The sequence below is a fragment of the Haliotis rufescens genome, unplaced genomic scaffold, assembly GCF_023055435.1.
Source record: "Haliotis rufescens isolate VD_foot unplaced genomic scaffold, xgHalRufe1.0.p SCAF_121, whole genome shotgun sequence".
Classification (NCBI taxonomy): domain Eukaryota; kingdom Metazoa; phylum Mollusca; class Gastropoda; order Lepetellida; family Haliotidae; genus Haliotis; species Haliotis rufescens.
Window position 1 is genome coordinate 612,309 of NW_025963804.1, and position 15,646 is coordinate 627,954.

General features: G+C 37.3%; 1 protein-coding gene across 2 annotated transcripts in view; it reads right to left on the reverse strand.

Moving 5' to 3' along the window:
* Positions 1–13,919, reverse strand: part of LOC124136196 (degenerin mec-10-like) — a 35,275-nt gene extending 21,356 nt beyond the window's left edge. The window contains exon 1 of one of the 2 annotated variants that reach the window (XM_046502057.2): positions 13,784–13,919. The gene's annotated coding sequence lies outside the window, so the exon portion shown is untranslated. Of the gene's footprint in view, positions 1–4,592; positions 4,613–13,783 lie in introns of those variants that run through there. The other variant, XM_048393920.1, reaches the window with a different exon arrangement.
* Positions 13,920–15,646: the final 1,727 nt, after the last annotated feature.

Below are 15,646 nucleotides of genomic sequence, written 5' to 3' on the forward strand. Positions count from 1 at the left end.
ATCGTGTCAAGGCATGTCAAGGATACAATAGGATATTTCAATATATAGCGATATGTCAAATACAAATTTAACGGGGATAGACATTTTCTTATTCATTTATCGATTAGTTTGATATGTACAAAATCCATCAATCAAAATACACACTTAACATAACAGCACCTACGGAAAAAGACCAACATAAATTTTAAAATGGTACGGGTAAAATTAACACTATACATATACTACTTTCTTTTTAGATAACAATATTTACGTTTACAAAACCAATATAATGTGACACAGTGTCATGATCTATTTGGATAGTTGTCTGGTCGCACAGGGGTTGACAAGGGCGATCTGCAGGATGTCAATCACCCTATATTTCTCCTTTTTGGTGTTTTGTTGGTCATCGTTGGTGTTGATGGTTGCAGAACAACCTGATGCACGTTCAGTGGATACTGTTTGTGCGCCTGTTCTTGATACGACACTTGTGTTCTCCAAAGTTGATTGGTTGGTTTAACGCCGCACTCAGCTGTATTCCAGCTATATGACGGCGGTCTGTAAATAATCGAGTCTGGACCAGACAATTCAGTGATTAATATCATGAGCAACGATCCACGCAATTGGGATCGATGACATGCATCAACCAAGTCAGCGAGCCTGACCACCCGATCCCGTTAGTCGCCTTTTACGACAAGCATAGTCACCTTTTACGGTAATCATGGGTTGCTGAAGACCTATTCTACCCCTGAATCTTCACGGTTCGTTCTCAAAAGACTAAGTTGCAACCACCGCGTTTGTTCGAAATAAACCGAACGTAAACCCAGCCATAATGACATGACGACGAATTCTAAACGCAAAATAATTTGAGTGGATTACAGTAAATATCAGTTCACTTGTCAGTTAAGAATGAAGTCAGATCACTTAAGTCATTTGAGTGGCGTTTCGCTTGTCACTTGAAACTAGAGTGAATTCAGTTGCAGCGTTTACCATGGCCTCGTGGAATCAAAAACGATGGTGTTTGTGGCTGGTACTACACTATTGTCGCCAATCATTATGGCATGCCCATACTTGTCTTTGATGGCTACAACGAGAACCCATCAACAAAGGATATGATACATCTGAGGAGAACCGGGGATGTAGTTGGAGCTACTGTAAAGTTTGACAGTGACATGATCATTCAGTCCAAGAAGGAACAACTCCTTGCGAACACCAAGAACAAACCAAGATTTCTCATTCTCCCGAGTGACAATATGAAAGAGAAGGGATTCACAACTGTCCATGCAGAAGAAGATGCATGCAAAAACAGCTGTAGAACAAGCACAGACATCACCCAGTGTAGTGATTGGACAATATCCTGATTTTATGGTTCTGCTTTGTTACCATACAAGAGAAGATCCAAATGACATTTTTTGTTCGCAAGGAATTGTTCCTTCTTGGACTGAATGACCATGTCACTGTCAAACTTTACAGTAGCTCCAACTACATCCCCGGTTCTCCTCGGATGTGTCATATCCTTTGTTGATGGAATATTTGTATGTTTCTTGGAAAACGCTACCTAATCGTCATAGTAAATGTGACTAAATTTGGAAATGTCCGCCCATTTCGATGGTGACTTTGATATGATGTAAAGGGGGGCTTGTCAAATACGAAGCTCAACTAAAAACATTTCTCTTGTAATTTGTTGTTGGTCTATCGTTATTTTGACCTGACTAGTGAGACGGCCCCTGTAATCCTCTATTGTTGAACCAGTCAACATGTTTAATTGTTTTAGCAACCTTCAACAATAGAAGCGGCCATTCCGGAAAGACCTCGATATTACAGTTACCTCGGTAATCCGCCACTACCTTGGGGATTCTCGTAATGCCGGATCCTGATGTTTATGACATGGAAGCAGCGGAGTGTAGTCACCACCTCTATAACACCTAGTGGCTGTAGTCACGGTCATTTGTGTGCTAAGTTGATTACCCGTAGTTTACCCTGAGAGATTATCCGCACGAGAGTAATTCTTCTACTAAGCTTTATTTTGCAACATACATACATAGAATTGTAAAATCACGATGTTGTTGTAGAAGACATACAAAATACAGTGAATTAATATTTTTGAAAAAAAACATTTAAGTACATGCACAATAGTTGTAGTGTAGACATGAAACACAATTGTATTCTGTCGAGGCGCCCAAGACAGTATTTGATGCTGATTGAAAGGCCTCACAACCATAGTCTATTTCTGATCTGATAAGTTATTTGTAGAGGTCCAGCTGAGTGTCCCTCGATGTGCCCCAACATGTGCCTGAAATTGCCCGTAATAAGTTAAGGTCTTTTTGACATCTGTTTTCCACATATTCTTCATGTTTGCGCCAAGTGATGGTGTTGATCAAGGATCACCCACAGAAATATTGCGGATTTTTCGAATTTGATTGGTTTGACTTTTATGGAGACGCGGGATATCATAGCATTTTTCCCCTGCGTGTCTCAATATGTATAACATTGTTGACATGATAATGGTTTGTTGTATCTCAATATGTATAACATTGTTGACATGAGAATGGTTTGTTGTATCTCAATATGTATAACATTGTTGACATGAGAATGAGTTGTTATGTGTCAGTATGTATAACATTGTTGACATAAGAAAAGGTGGTTATTGTGTCTCAGTATGTATAACATTGTTGACATGAGAATGGGTTATTGTGTCTCAGTATGTATAACATTGTTGACATGAGAATGGGTTATTGTGTCTCAGTATGTATAACATTGTTGACATGAGAATGGGTTATTGTGTCTCAGTATGTATAACATTGTTGACATGAGAATGGGTTATTGTGTCTCAGTATGTATAACATTGTTGACATGAGAATGGGTTATTGTGTCTCAGTATGTATAACATTGTTGACATGAGAATGGGTTATTGTGTCCTAGTATGTATAACATTGTTGACATGAGAATGGGTTATTGTGTCTCAGTATGTATAACATTGTTGACATGAGAATGGGTTATTGTGTCTCAGTATGTATTTAAAACATTGTTGACAAGAGAATGGGTTATTGTGTCTCAGTATGTATAACATTGTTGAGATGAGAATGGGTTATTGTGTCTCAGTATGTATAACATTGTTGACATGAGAATGGGTTATTGTGTCTCAGTATGTATAACATTGTTGACATGAGAATGGGTTATTGTGTCCTAGTATGTATAACATTGTTGACATGAGAATGGGTTATTGTGTCTCAGTATGTATAACATTGTTGACATGAGAATGGGTTATTGTGTCCTAGTATGTATAACATTGTTGACATGAGAATGGGTTATTGTGTCTCAGTATGTATAACATTGTTGACATGAGAATGGGTTATTGTGTCTCAGTATGTATAACATTGTTGAGATGAGAATGGGTTATTGTGTCTCAGTATGTATAACATTGTTGACATTAAGATCAGTGAATCAGTGACTCTCTTTTTAAGATCAGTTTGTCCAACGGGGTCTAAGGTGACGGATGAAGAATAATAATCTTCATTTAGAACAAATACAATACCTAAACTAAACAAACTGTAAACGAACTGACATCAGCATAACATTCTGATCGTTCAACAACAGTAAGCAAAGATCCAATGATGATGTCCAAAAGACTGACCTTTCTTCATCTAAATGTCGTGAGAAATGCATCTCGGGCCGAAAACAAAAAGAGAAATATGCTGACCCATGACACCTAAAATTGATCTTTGGGCACATATTGCACACATACACCTGGACTGGTCCAAAACGTGGACGTGTTCAAACGTTAACGCGTGAAATGTCAATCATATCGTCAACCAGTCACCAATAACTACCGTGACACGTGTCATAAATGGTTACCTGAATTGTCTTTCTCATAATCTTCATCATAATTTTCTTTAAATTTCGATGTGAACTGAATGTCAGCATATTGAACTGGTATGGTTTTATTATATCCATGGCGAACAGTATGTTTAAGCTAACTGCCATGTCCAAACCTCAACCCCATTCCACATGCTGGGATTTTGTATGGAGACTAGATATTTCTTCAGCTTCATATGCAAAACACGATATTTTTTAATTTAATTAAAATAATGAGCCTAAACTATTTTCTTAAAAACACATCTTGCATCAATGTAATTTTTGTGGCAGAATTTATTTTTTTTCTATCAATCTGAAACATAATTTTTTTTTTCAATATATTATTTCAGTAAACTCAAATGGTCGGTCCCTAACCAAATATTACCAGGCAGACTGGCTACATCGCAGAAATAGTACCAGACTATTTTTATAAGTATCCCTTGTAATGAAATTGAACTACTGAGCTCTGAATATATTGTGTGTGTGTGTTTGCTCCTAGGCGGACATAGGTCATCCTATTAGTAGCCTAGAGACATTGTGTATCACAAATGTTTTGTCATATATATATTGTTCTAATAGGTTCCATACAGTCCTTCAGTTATATCACGGCGCGTCGGCTTAATGCGCATACACACAAACCTAAATCAGAGACTAAAATAAATACACTGAAAGGAAAACCTAAATTACACAGTGAGAATTACACAAACTTTTGCAAATCGAGGATCTTGTCGCAAAGCCATTGTCTGAAATTGTGACCTTACCAGTGTACGTCAGCAGCAACAGCAACTGCGATCCTGGTCATGCATTAAAACATCACAGCGGGTCCAGCTTAGCTGTATCACAGATAACAGGGAGGAAACGTGCCAATCAGGGAATGTAAAACTCCAGAGAACAATCAATGCTTCCAGTTCAATCCCAACCGTAAATATAAATTACCAATGCAAGAGAATAAACAGTCTAGATGGTCGGCCGAAACAAATTCCATTTGGCGTAAGGCAAATAGCTGTGGAAATTATATGAATGCACCACTGAAAATCAGTGATGACACCAGGTGTTCGCGAAAAGGGTAAGCATGTCCTGTCCAACCGGTATCACCCGCCATTCATACAATTTGCTAAAGAAAGTAAGTATTTATTGCCTGACGCAGCACAGCAATACTCCTGCCAATCGACGTCAGCCTGTAAACAAATCAGACTATCAAGTGGTCGATGAACTAGAAAATTCAGTGACACGAGAGTACCATAACTGATTTTCTTGAAAGTAATGAAAACCGGATGTCTGCTGTGGAAGCCCCGAAGTATGTTAAAAAGTCCAAGGTTATTAGTTCTAGTGATAGAGTATTAGAGTAACAGGAATTTCTAAGCACCCATGAATCACGGTATGCCATCGTACATGTAGTTCCCTGCCTCATGGGGCACCGTGATAAGTGATTAAAATAAAAGAAAGTATTTGAGTTGCATCTTTTAAACACACACGTGCAATCGCCACATATTAATCGTATTACGCTTATTAATAATAACACAACCTTCCTTCCCTAGATAAATACGCTCCCTTCTACACGTCGATCTTCTAATTAAACAAAACCTGATTAACTTTTAGTTAGTCATGTACATGGTATAAGTCCTGTTCTTAATGGTTTGATAACTTGTCTAGTTTTGACATAAGCATTCAGTGGAGTTAATAATGCGTCCTATACTTATTGCGTAAACAAATCTACAGCCCACCCGCAGAGCATCAAATAGCTACAACGTATTCAAACGTGACGCCTGTCCAGTGAAAGCAGTTAATCTGATCATGTTTCATTAAATCTAATCTTATCGAGTTCATATCGGGGCTATCTCTTTGTCTTTGGGGTGTCCCAATTGGTGCGTATTGTTTTAGCAATTTAACTCACCACTGTGCTCTTCAAGAAAGAAACGCACAACCAGCTTCTTAGTGTTGAAGTAACACACGCTGTACATCTAAACACTTTTAGTGTCTATTTTTTTAATGATTTTTTAATTCAGTTCAGAGGGGACATAACATTGTGTTCATTTTCATCGTATCACAAGAGGCATCAAATTACATGGTAAATATCATGAGAAAATGTACAGCATGTAACATGACAGTAAGTCATATCGATTAAAGAGATATGGATTAAATAAGTCAATCAGCCTGCTTCATGGTGTGTTTTTTTAGTAAAAGAAATAATTGTTCTGTTTCTCTTTGCAAGGAAAATAATATATATATATATCTAAATTAGATATTTTGTTTTGCAATAATAACATGACCGTAAATAACATTTATAAAAGCATTAAATTCGTCCCAGAATTCTTTAACGTAAGAAGAGTCTAAATATACGTGTGCAATGTTTTCATTGTCTGAATTTCAAAATGAGCATAGGTTGTTGTCAACCAAGTTCATATTTAACCATTCCTTTTTAGTTTTAGTGCATATGATTTTGTGTAGGAATTTGAATTGAAATTCTAATAGTTTTGTATCTATTGTAGATTTTCTACATTGTAAAAATATATTTCCAATTAATTAATTTGTCAACTTCTCGTTCCCACTTCTCACAAATTTCTGGAAAGTTAGATGATGAAATAAAGTTCATTAAACAACCTTGAACCCTTGCTTGTCTAAAGTATATCAAGCCATGGAGAAGAAATGTTTACTTGCATTGTGTTTTAATTTTTTTGCATCATGCACAAGATCTTTCCATGACGTAGGGATGTTTAAGAGCAAACGTTTATAGTCTAATATAGTAACTTTTATGCCATACATTACGTTTAGCTCAGGAAAAGGAATAAAGCCATTCGAATCACATAAATCATTTACATGGCAAATAACCCTTGTATACCAATTTCTAACAATAAAATCCGGAAATGTACTTGATTGTACCACAATGGTTGTATTAAAATTTCATTAATATCGATTTTTGTTTATTATAGCCTGAAAGATGGTAACTTTTTGCTTTTATGGTTTGATACATGATAACTTAAGTGAGTAAATAAACATTGTAATATCAACCATTCTAAGGCAACCTTCATCTTCTTTTTATTTTGTCTTTCTTTCCATTCCATATAAAGTTGACAAAAATGCTGTTTAATTTTTTTATGAATTCTTTTAGGGGATTTGGTAAAACAGTTAATATATGAACTATAGTTGACAAAGCCAAGGTTTTATTACGGTTATTTTCCCTGTTTCCGGCAGTTTGAAAGATCTTTTGTATTTGTTTCCAGTCTTTTTCTAGTGTTGATAACCCTCAGGGTTTTCAAATCAGGGTTTAGTTTAATTCCAAGTACATCGAATCTGCGTTATGCCAGTCCAATGTTAAATCAGAACATAATGTGAGTGAACTCCCTGCCATTGAATCTTACCATACGGCTTTAGTTTTGTCAGTATTCATGTGTAAGCCAGACATTGTACAGAACTTACTTTGTGTACCTACTGCTTCTTTCAGAGACGTTGCTGAGCTGTAGAAATAGTTCGGTGTCATGTGCATATAGACCTATTACGTGCTCACTTTCCCCATGGCAAGAACTGTATCTTTGATATTTGTATTATTTCTTATCATTATCCCTAGTATTTCCGCGACAAAAAGAAACAAATATGGGGGAAGCGGATCTCCTTGTCTACATCCTTGAGTTTGAGATCAAAATATTTACCCATGTTTTCATTTATTTTCCCAAACCAAAATTATCTAGAACCTTCATAATGAACCGTTCAGAAACTGTGTCATATGTTTTTTTCAAGATCAATTAATATTAATAGACCTTTCTTCTTTGAGCTTTTTGTTTCAAAGATGATGTCATGTAAGAGTCGAATGCTTTAGCTAATACACCTACCAGGGACAAATCCCGTCTGACCTACGTGGAGAAGGAGATCCAGTGTTTTTTTTATATCCTATTTGTTGTACATGTGCTAATGATCATATATTGTGCATTTAAAAGAGAAATAGGTCTCCAGTTTTTTAATAAACGTCTATCTTTATTTGGTTTTGGAATGCTTGTTATAACTCCTCTAATCATTGTCATTATTCAGTAAGTGTCATTCATGTAGCCATAAATCCAAATGTTGATGTCTTTCCAGAAATAGTTGAAACATCCCGGTCCCGGTCTCTTATTAATTTTCATTGACTTAATAGCAGCAGCTATCTCGTTAATTTTTATTTCTTTATCTAGTTCTCCTAAAAATTATTTTTATTTAAAGTTGGAGTGGTAATGTCTAAAAATGTTTAAAAAACAATCTAAACCTTCAACGTCAATATCGTCTATCGGCTCATATAATTTTCTTTCCAACGTTTTTTTTTCTGTTCGTTTATGATTAAAGAACCATCTGTTAATTCTTCACCTTTATTAGTAATAATAGTATTGATAGGTTTATTCGTATAGTTCCTGCTTTTTAAGTGGCAAAAGTAATTAGATGGTGTCTCTCCTTCGTTATACCACTGTATTTTATTACGGATTTAAATTCGCCTTAGACTGGGCCACCCGTACCCATAATAGTCCCGGGTTATGCATTTGGTTTCTTCTGCTCATTGATGATTTGAACAATGGAAATATAATTTTGGTACATGTACCATCACATACGGTTTGTGTACTGATGTGTTTCATATGTGTATGTCATACCTATGCGTTTCTGTTTATTAAGAATATACATAGGAATGAAATCGGATGCTTCTTAGGCAGGTTCGGTTCATGTCACCCTAGAGTCATTGTATATCACAGATGTTTTGTTTTGAATGGCATAAACATATCATTTCAAATAGGTTTCACCAAGTACATCAGTTATATCACGGCGTGTCAGCTTAATGTGTTATGAAAGCCCAAAAGGACACAGGTCGCAATTGTTTACTACTCACGAACATGGGTAGGGAACTGACAAACCACGGACCATAACCAGGTCGAACCCACAATCAGCGGATCCTGGAGGGGGTAAGAGACACAACCCGTATGAAGCGCCTTAGACAAGTACGCGACCCATGACCTCTGTTGGAACTATGTTGGATTTATGTTCCCATCATTTGTGTCGGATAAAGCCGATTGTCGGATTAACGAGTGTCGGATTTACCAGACTTGACTGTATATAAGGGTTATGTCGAGACTATGGTTAAGCGGCGCACTCAACATCAGTGATATAATGATATAAGTAGTAGAAGTAAAAAAAATCGTCCCAGTTGATCAATCAAGTGCATCACTTGGGATTGTAAGTCTATTACATGCTGAAAACAAAGAAATAGTACGATATCGACCGTAGATAAGCAGTATCCACTGGAAGCACACGAACTAATGTAATCCATGCTATTCTTATAGTCGTACACTCGTACTCACAGCAATGTCTAGATGGGCGCCTCATTGTGCCTGTCAGTCAAATTCAATTTCTGTACTCGAAAACCCATCAGCAGTAGTACATGAGCATTCATATATACATTCAATAAATATTACAACGCCGATGACAGGACTTGAAATTATGTTTCAGCAGCAACATTTTGAAACAGCACATTAATAATACAATTAGAAACGGTTTTTTTTATTATTTCGCTTTATGAGATGAGAGCAATAAATATTGTTTAATTTAAACATATACGGTCGTAAATAGCTCGTTGCTGGAGAAGAGCTTCACATGTGACCAGATAGCGACACTCATCCCCAACAGGAGTCACATAGTTCATACACTCATTCCACTCTCAGAATGGTGTGCCAGCGACAGGTTTCAGGGTGCAAGGTATTGTTGTTGGTTTTTAATTTGAGAATATGGTTATATACATTTTGGGTCAATAAGAGATAATTTTCAATAGTTGTTTGTGGTAAAAACCCTTTGAACTTTCGATAATAGAGCTGAGCAAGTTTTGCAGTTATTAGTCTTTAAATATTTCCTCTACCTTTGAAGCCTGCCATTGTGTAGAACACAATGTGCTTTCTGTACCAACGCAAACATAGCTTTTGTGTCACTTTCCACTAACATTTTCATTGCTGTTGTGAAGCTCCTGTTTCTATGCAGATTCATCGCAAGATATGTATAATCATCAACAATCTCTCTAGGTTGTTCACCATACTTGAATGATAATTTAGAATTAGTGTTTTAGCGGGTCCTCTTCCAATTATAATTGCTTTGGGCAAACAATAGAGAATCTGCTCCAGTGTAATTATGTGTCAGGCCAAACAACAATGAGTCATGAATATAGATTTAAATATTGAAGACTGCACCAATTTATTCTTGTCACTTTAGTTGTGAATGGTCAATCATCATTAAATACTGCACCGCTTCAGTTGTGAACGGCCAGTCGTCATAGAATACTGCACCATTTAAGTTTTGCATCAGCCAATCACCATAGAATACTGCATCATTTAAGTTGTGTCTCAGCCAATCACCATAGAATACTGCATCATTTAAGTTGTGCATCAGCCAATCACCATAGAATACTGCATCATTTAAGTTGTGTCTCAGCCAATCACCATAGAATACTGCATCATTTAAGTTGTGTCTCAGCCAATCACCATAGAATAATGCATCATTTAAGTTGTGCATCAGCCAATCACCATAGAATACTGCATCATTTAAGTTGTGTCTCAGCCAATCACCATAGAATACTGCATCATTTAAGTTGTGCATCAGCCAATCACCATAGAATACTGCATCATTTAAGTTGTGTCTCAGCCAATCACCATAGAATACTGCATCTTTTAAGTTGTGTCTCAGCCAATCACCATAGAATAATGCATCATTTAAGTTTTGCATCAGCCAATCACCATAGAATATTGCATCAATTAAGTTGTGCATCAGCCAATCACCATTGTTTTATGCACTACTTCAGATGTGTGTCGGCCAGTTATCATTTGTGTTGTGAACGGCCAATCATATTTATTATTATACTGGACCACCCTAGTTGAGTGTAGGCCACTCATCAAACCCTTCTCCACCTCAGTCGTGTGTCAGCAAAGCACATTGCTTCACTTGCACCAATCACAAACTTCACTGGAAGTATAATTCCAGACTGTAATAGAGTGTAAATAGATATCATATATCTAGTAAATACAGGTTTGCTGTCATTTAGCTTGTTTATGTTATAATTCTTAATGCGAAGTTTACTCGATATACGGATTTTCCTTTGAATGAGAGTAGGTCACATGATCGCGAAACCGACGTTCGTAGGCGTATAAACGACACAATTTGACGTTCATGCGTTTTTCACGAGACTGTCTTCTTGAAATTACGTAAACACTGACGGACTATTTCCGCATTCCTGGGGAAACCCCTGGGAATTCTCGAGTACGAATACATACAAAATCGTTGTTTCTGATCAGTTAGACCCTTTAATCTTGGACTCAGCGTTTTAGCATATATTGAGAAACGTCAGAAAGTTTAAATGCATGATCGTTCACAAATATCCTCGCCACGACCCTTCCCGGTGAACGTAACGTAGTATAAACTTGATCCGTGTCCAGATGGACAGGTACAGACTACAGCAATGAATGAAATTACCTTAGTATCTATTTGACACATATTTAACAATCACATTTCAAAGATCCTCCAATTGATCAATGATGACTAACACTTGTGATTGCCACAGGTTCATCAACATCTTCGGAAATCTCTCCCGTCACGTCATTCGTGACCAGCTCGTGTTATTCCGGGACAAGCCGAATAGCGACTCGTGCCCCTCTCATGGCCATTTTTGCGACCGGGTTCCGTCTTAGCGCAAACGGGCATACCTAAAACAACTGTCAACTCGTTGCGTAATGGTTAACATGTATTTCCCCATATATTATATATATTTCAGATGCAATTTAAAGCACATCGGGACATGCGGAATTATACAGTATAATTAAACACATGTGTCTTGGGTATATTTTTAGATGCAAGACGTATATAAAATCAAAAATTATTTCTGAGGGATTCTTTGACGAAGAACTTGAAATCATGCGCGCATTCTGATTGGTTTGTCGTATTTTCGCACATAACATTCATCGATAGGGGGACGAGTCTTCTTGCAGGTTACGGAAAGGGGCAAGTGGTGACGAATGCCATTTTGACGTCTTAAATGTAAATGACTATTACGACGAGCTGTAAGCTCGGACGTTCATAGTTTGGACCTCACTCTATGAATGTTCATGCTCCAGTGAACTCACAAAAAGTGAAAGTCGATTCTTAAGTAAATATTTAGTAGATGGTTTGTTATTCCCATTTTCTGAACTGAATAAGGTGTAACAAAATTTTAACAGAAGTAACAATAATTAGCTTTATTACGAATTTCAAAGAAGTCGCTTCCAAATGTATTCAATGTTTGAAAATTATTATTGACTTTAATTTGCAAATGCATTGAATGTGTTAAAAGATGTGTCATCAGAAAAATTACCCGTTCAGTATAAAAAAAATAATCTGCAAAACATATGTTTACACGTTTTAATTGTGTTGGGAATGTTAATTCCCCACAAAGTCAAATATACTGAACCGCAAAAGATACGTCACAATGGATAGATATATGAGAAACCTTATTTGTCCAAACACTGTAAACATACTTTTAGATATATTAAAAAGATGAAACTTGGCAAACCTGATCACCAAGGTTGAAATTAAAGTGTCAAATGTTCTTAAAGGGAAGCACAACTAGTCTCTGAGAAAATGGCATCACAAGTCAGTATACGTGGAATGGATGAGGCGGTTGATGAAGGCCATAGGCACTTGAGCCCACACTCTGAGGAACGCCTGATTTCAGTTGTCGGCCTTGGTCGGACGTCATTCAGCCGTCTTTGAATCTCGTCCCACAGGTGCTCAATGGGATTTAAAGGGCTGAGGGCAGGCCACTGCATGGTTCTGATGCCATTCTTCTGGAGGAAGTCTTTTGTTGCTCTCGCAGTGTTGGCACGGGCGTTGTTGCGTGTGGTCTCAAGACTTGATCAATGTACCAACACCACTGCCTCTCCGTGGACCGATGTTCTGGAAGATAACAGGGCCGTCCCTCTGTGCAAGACCAATTCCACCCAACATCATGATGCTCGGACCACCCCACGAATCTCTCTCAACAACACAAGCATCCGAATAACTTTCCCTATGGCGTCACCAGACTCTCTCTGTCATCAGCTGTTGAGATACAGTAACGGCTCTCGTCTGAGAAGAGGACTCTTCTCCACTGCTGGTGGTGCCAATGCTGGTTCTGTGTTGCCAACTGAAGACGGTCCCGGCGATGACGTGGTGTCAGAATGGGTCCTCGGTATGGCCTGTGACAGTGGAGGTGTCTGCTCGTCAATCGTCGCTGGTGTGTCCCCATGGTCTGTCGAGCGGTTTCCGCAGCAGTAACAAAGCGATCTTGAAGATGTTGTCGCGCAATCTGACGATCCTGACGTCGGGTGGTGACCTTGGTCTCCCACTACGTGGTCGGTCATCTGTAGTGTTGCTGGTCTGGTACCGTTGCTGGAGCCTGTATATGGTCCTTACGTGAAATGAATTGGCTACTTGTCGGGCGGTTTGTCCAGCTTGCAATCGTCCAAGGGCTTAGTGTCGCTGATTTCTTGCCAATCTTGGCATGTGGTAGCAATTCAATAACGAATGAATGTTATCCGATCTGGGTGGATATTTATAGGGCAAGAAATGGGAGAACGCATGTGCAATTTCAATTTGCACGGAACTCACGTACATCGGGTTACCATGGCCGTTGCCGTGATGCGTTTGGGCGATCGGTTTTATTGTCATATGCTTTGGGTTTTTTTATCATCAAATTTCATTTTTCCGGACAAGGTTAAGATAAATTTTAGAAACTTTGACACAAATTACCCAGGTATTTAAACTTTTAACTTTTCATGCAATGTTACTTGGGGTGACGTTTCTTTTGCGGGTCAGTATACTTTGGATATGTTAAAAACACTTTTTAATAAAGCATATTTTGAGAGATTTGGATTAATTGACGAACAACGAAATGTCCCTTTCTATAATCCGTATGTGTAAGTAAACATACACACGTTTAAACACTAACCTTTCCAACACAAGTGTTTGCAAGATGAGTTTGTAGTTTATCAAAGGCGCAATATGATCCTTCTTCAGTGTAGGGGATAAACTGTTTTCCTCGTTTATATATTCAGCAACAAGTATACGTACAAGAGCCTTAGTAACATAGCAGTAAGCCGTAGAATCGGGCAAATAGCTTGGATAAACCACGTATATCGACTTATGGTAGACTTATGGGACTAGCTCGACTGCAGGGTTAGCTGAGGAAAAAACAGGATTAACCAGTGGCCGTCTCTGTCTTTTATTACCATTAATCACCAGCACATATCATTTGGATTTCCATTCCATTATTTACATGAATATTGTCTTAACACCATGTATCATGGATATTCTAACACAATAGCTCTATGAATCAATTTAAAAAAATGTTTGTAGCATGCATGGTATTAATTACGTAATTGTGTGACCATGGACAAACATAAGAAATAGGTTAAAATGTAACATATGTGCAAAATTGTAGTTTTTACATATGCAGGAGTGAAGAGTGGTTGGTTTTGATTTATGCCTTATATTACACTTAAAAAGTAAAACCTTTTTTTATGCCTTGGATCTCCATTTTTTGAAAAAAGCATCAACTCTTCCTATTTACTTGTTAAAGGGTTCTTTCTTAACTTAATAGTTTAGATCTGTCGTCACATATTTGCAAACAGTGTTTTGATTAGACAAACACTGGAATGTACACGAGTGTGTTTAATCACTGAATTTAAATACATAAATAAAATTTACAAAAAAACATTTCTATAATCATTGACCATTGTACGATTCCGGCCAGATCGTGAGCATATGTTTATGAATCACTGTCAAATCGCTATCAACTAAGCATTCTTATATGAAATATGAGAGCCTGTGTATTACATTAAATATTTACATGGACCCTTTTTAAATATTGATAATACTTTAAAACTGCATACATAATATCCAACTATCATCATTAATTCGTTTTTGCTCACGGAATCCTGTTCGGACAGGTGATAATGTTTTATTTATTCCTAGGAAGTCATTAAGTCTTATATTTAGAATACGAGTACTTGTAAGAGGAAGCTAAAAATAGTAATTGGGCTATAGGGGCTTGAGTCCAGAGTGGGTCTAATAATTCCGATTAACCATTCTTCTGGTAGTTAATCAGTTGAACGTTTTAAATTAAACATGTCAGTATAAAGTAATCCAAAAAAAATCTAAGGAATCAATAATAGAGTCGTTTTCTACGTAATCGAGGCATGTTGCTTCATTACGTTTCACTGATTTCACTGCCTGTCTAACTTCTTCTAACGTGATTTCAGCATTTGGGATATCATATTGATAGCTACCTATGTTTATTGCCTCCATATGTGCGACTGTGTCTCTATCTTCGTGCTGTGACGCGCTAATGTCCTTAAAAATATATAAAATTTCAGTCTTTATCAATTTTGTCACAATTTGCAGGGTTTAATAGATGCCTAAAATCTTTAGGGGAGTATTTACCGTCACGTCTGAGTTTCACACTTACTGCATTCTTACGTTTTGTAATTGCGTTTGGCGCAATTTCTATAGTGTATTTTATTTATGACACCCTTATTCTTTTAAAATCGTTTTCAAGGTTGTGTAGAGCGTTTCTCTGTCTATTGTGGAAACTTTGTTTAGGGTTTCCCCGTCTGCCGAACGTGGAATATGCCGCAGTTGCTGATGTGTTCCCAGTGTCTGACGTTGATTTGTTAACAGCAACACATGGATCGCATTTGCCATTCCCTCTTTTTCAATAAAATACCGGAGTTTACTCAGTTCATCTTTGTCTATATTATTACAGAAAGACTGTGTCAAGTTAACATCATAACATCATAATGGATTAGTTTAG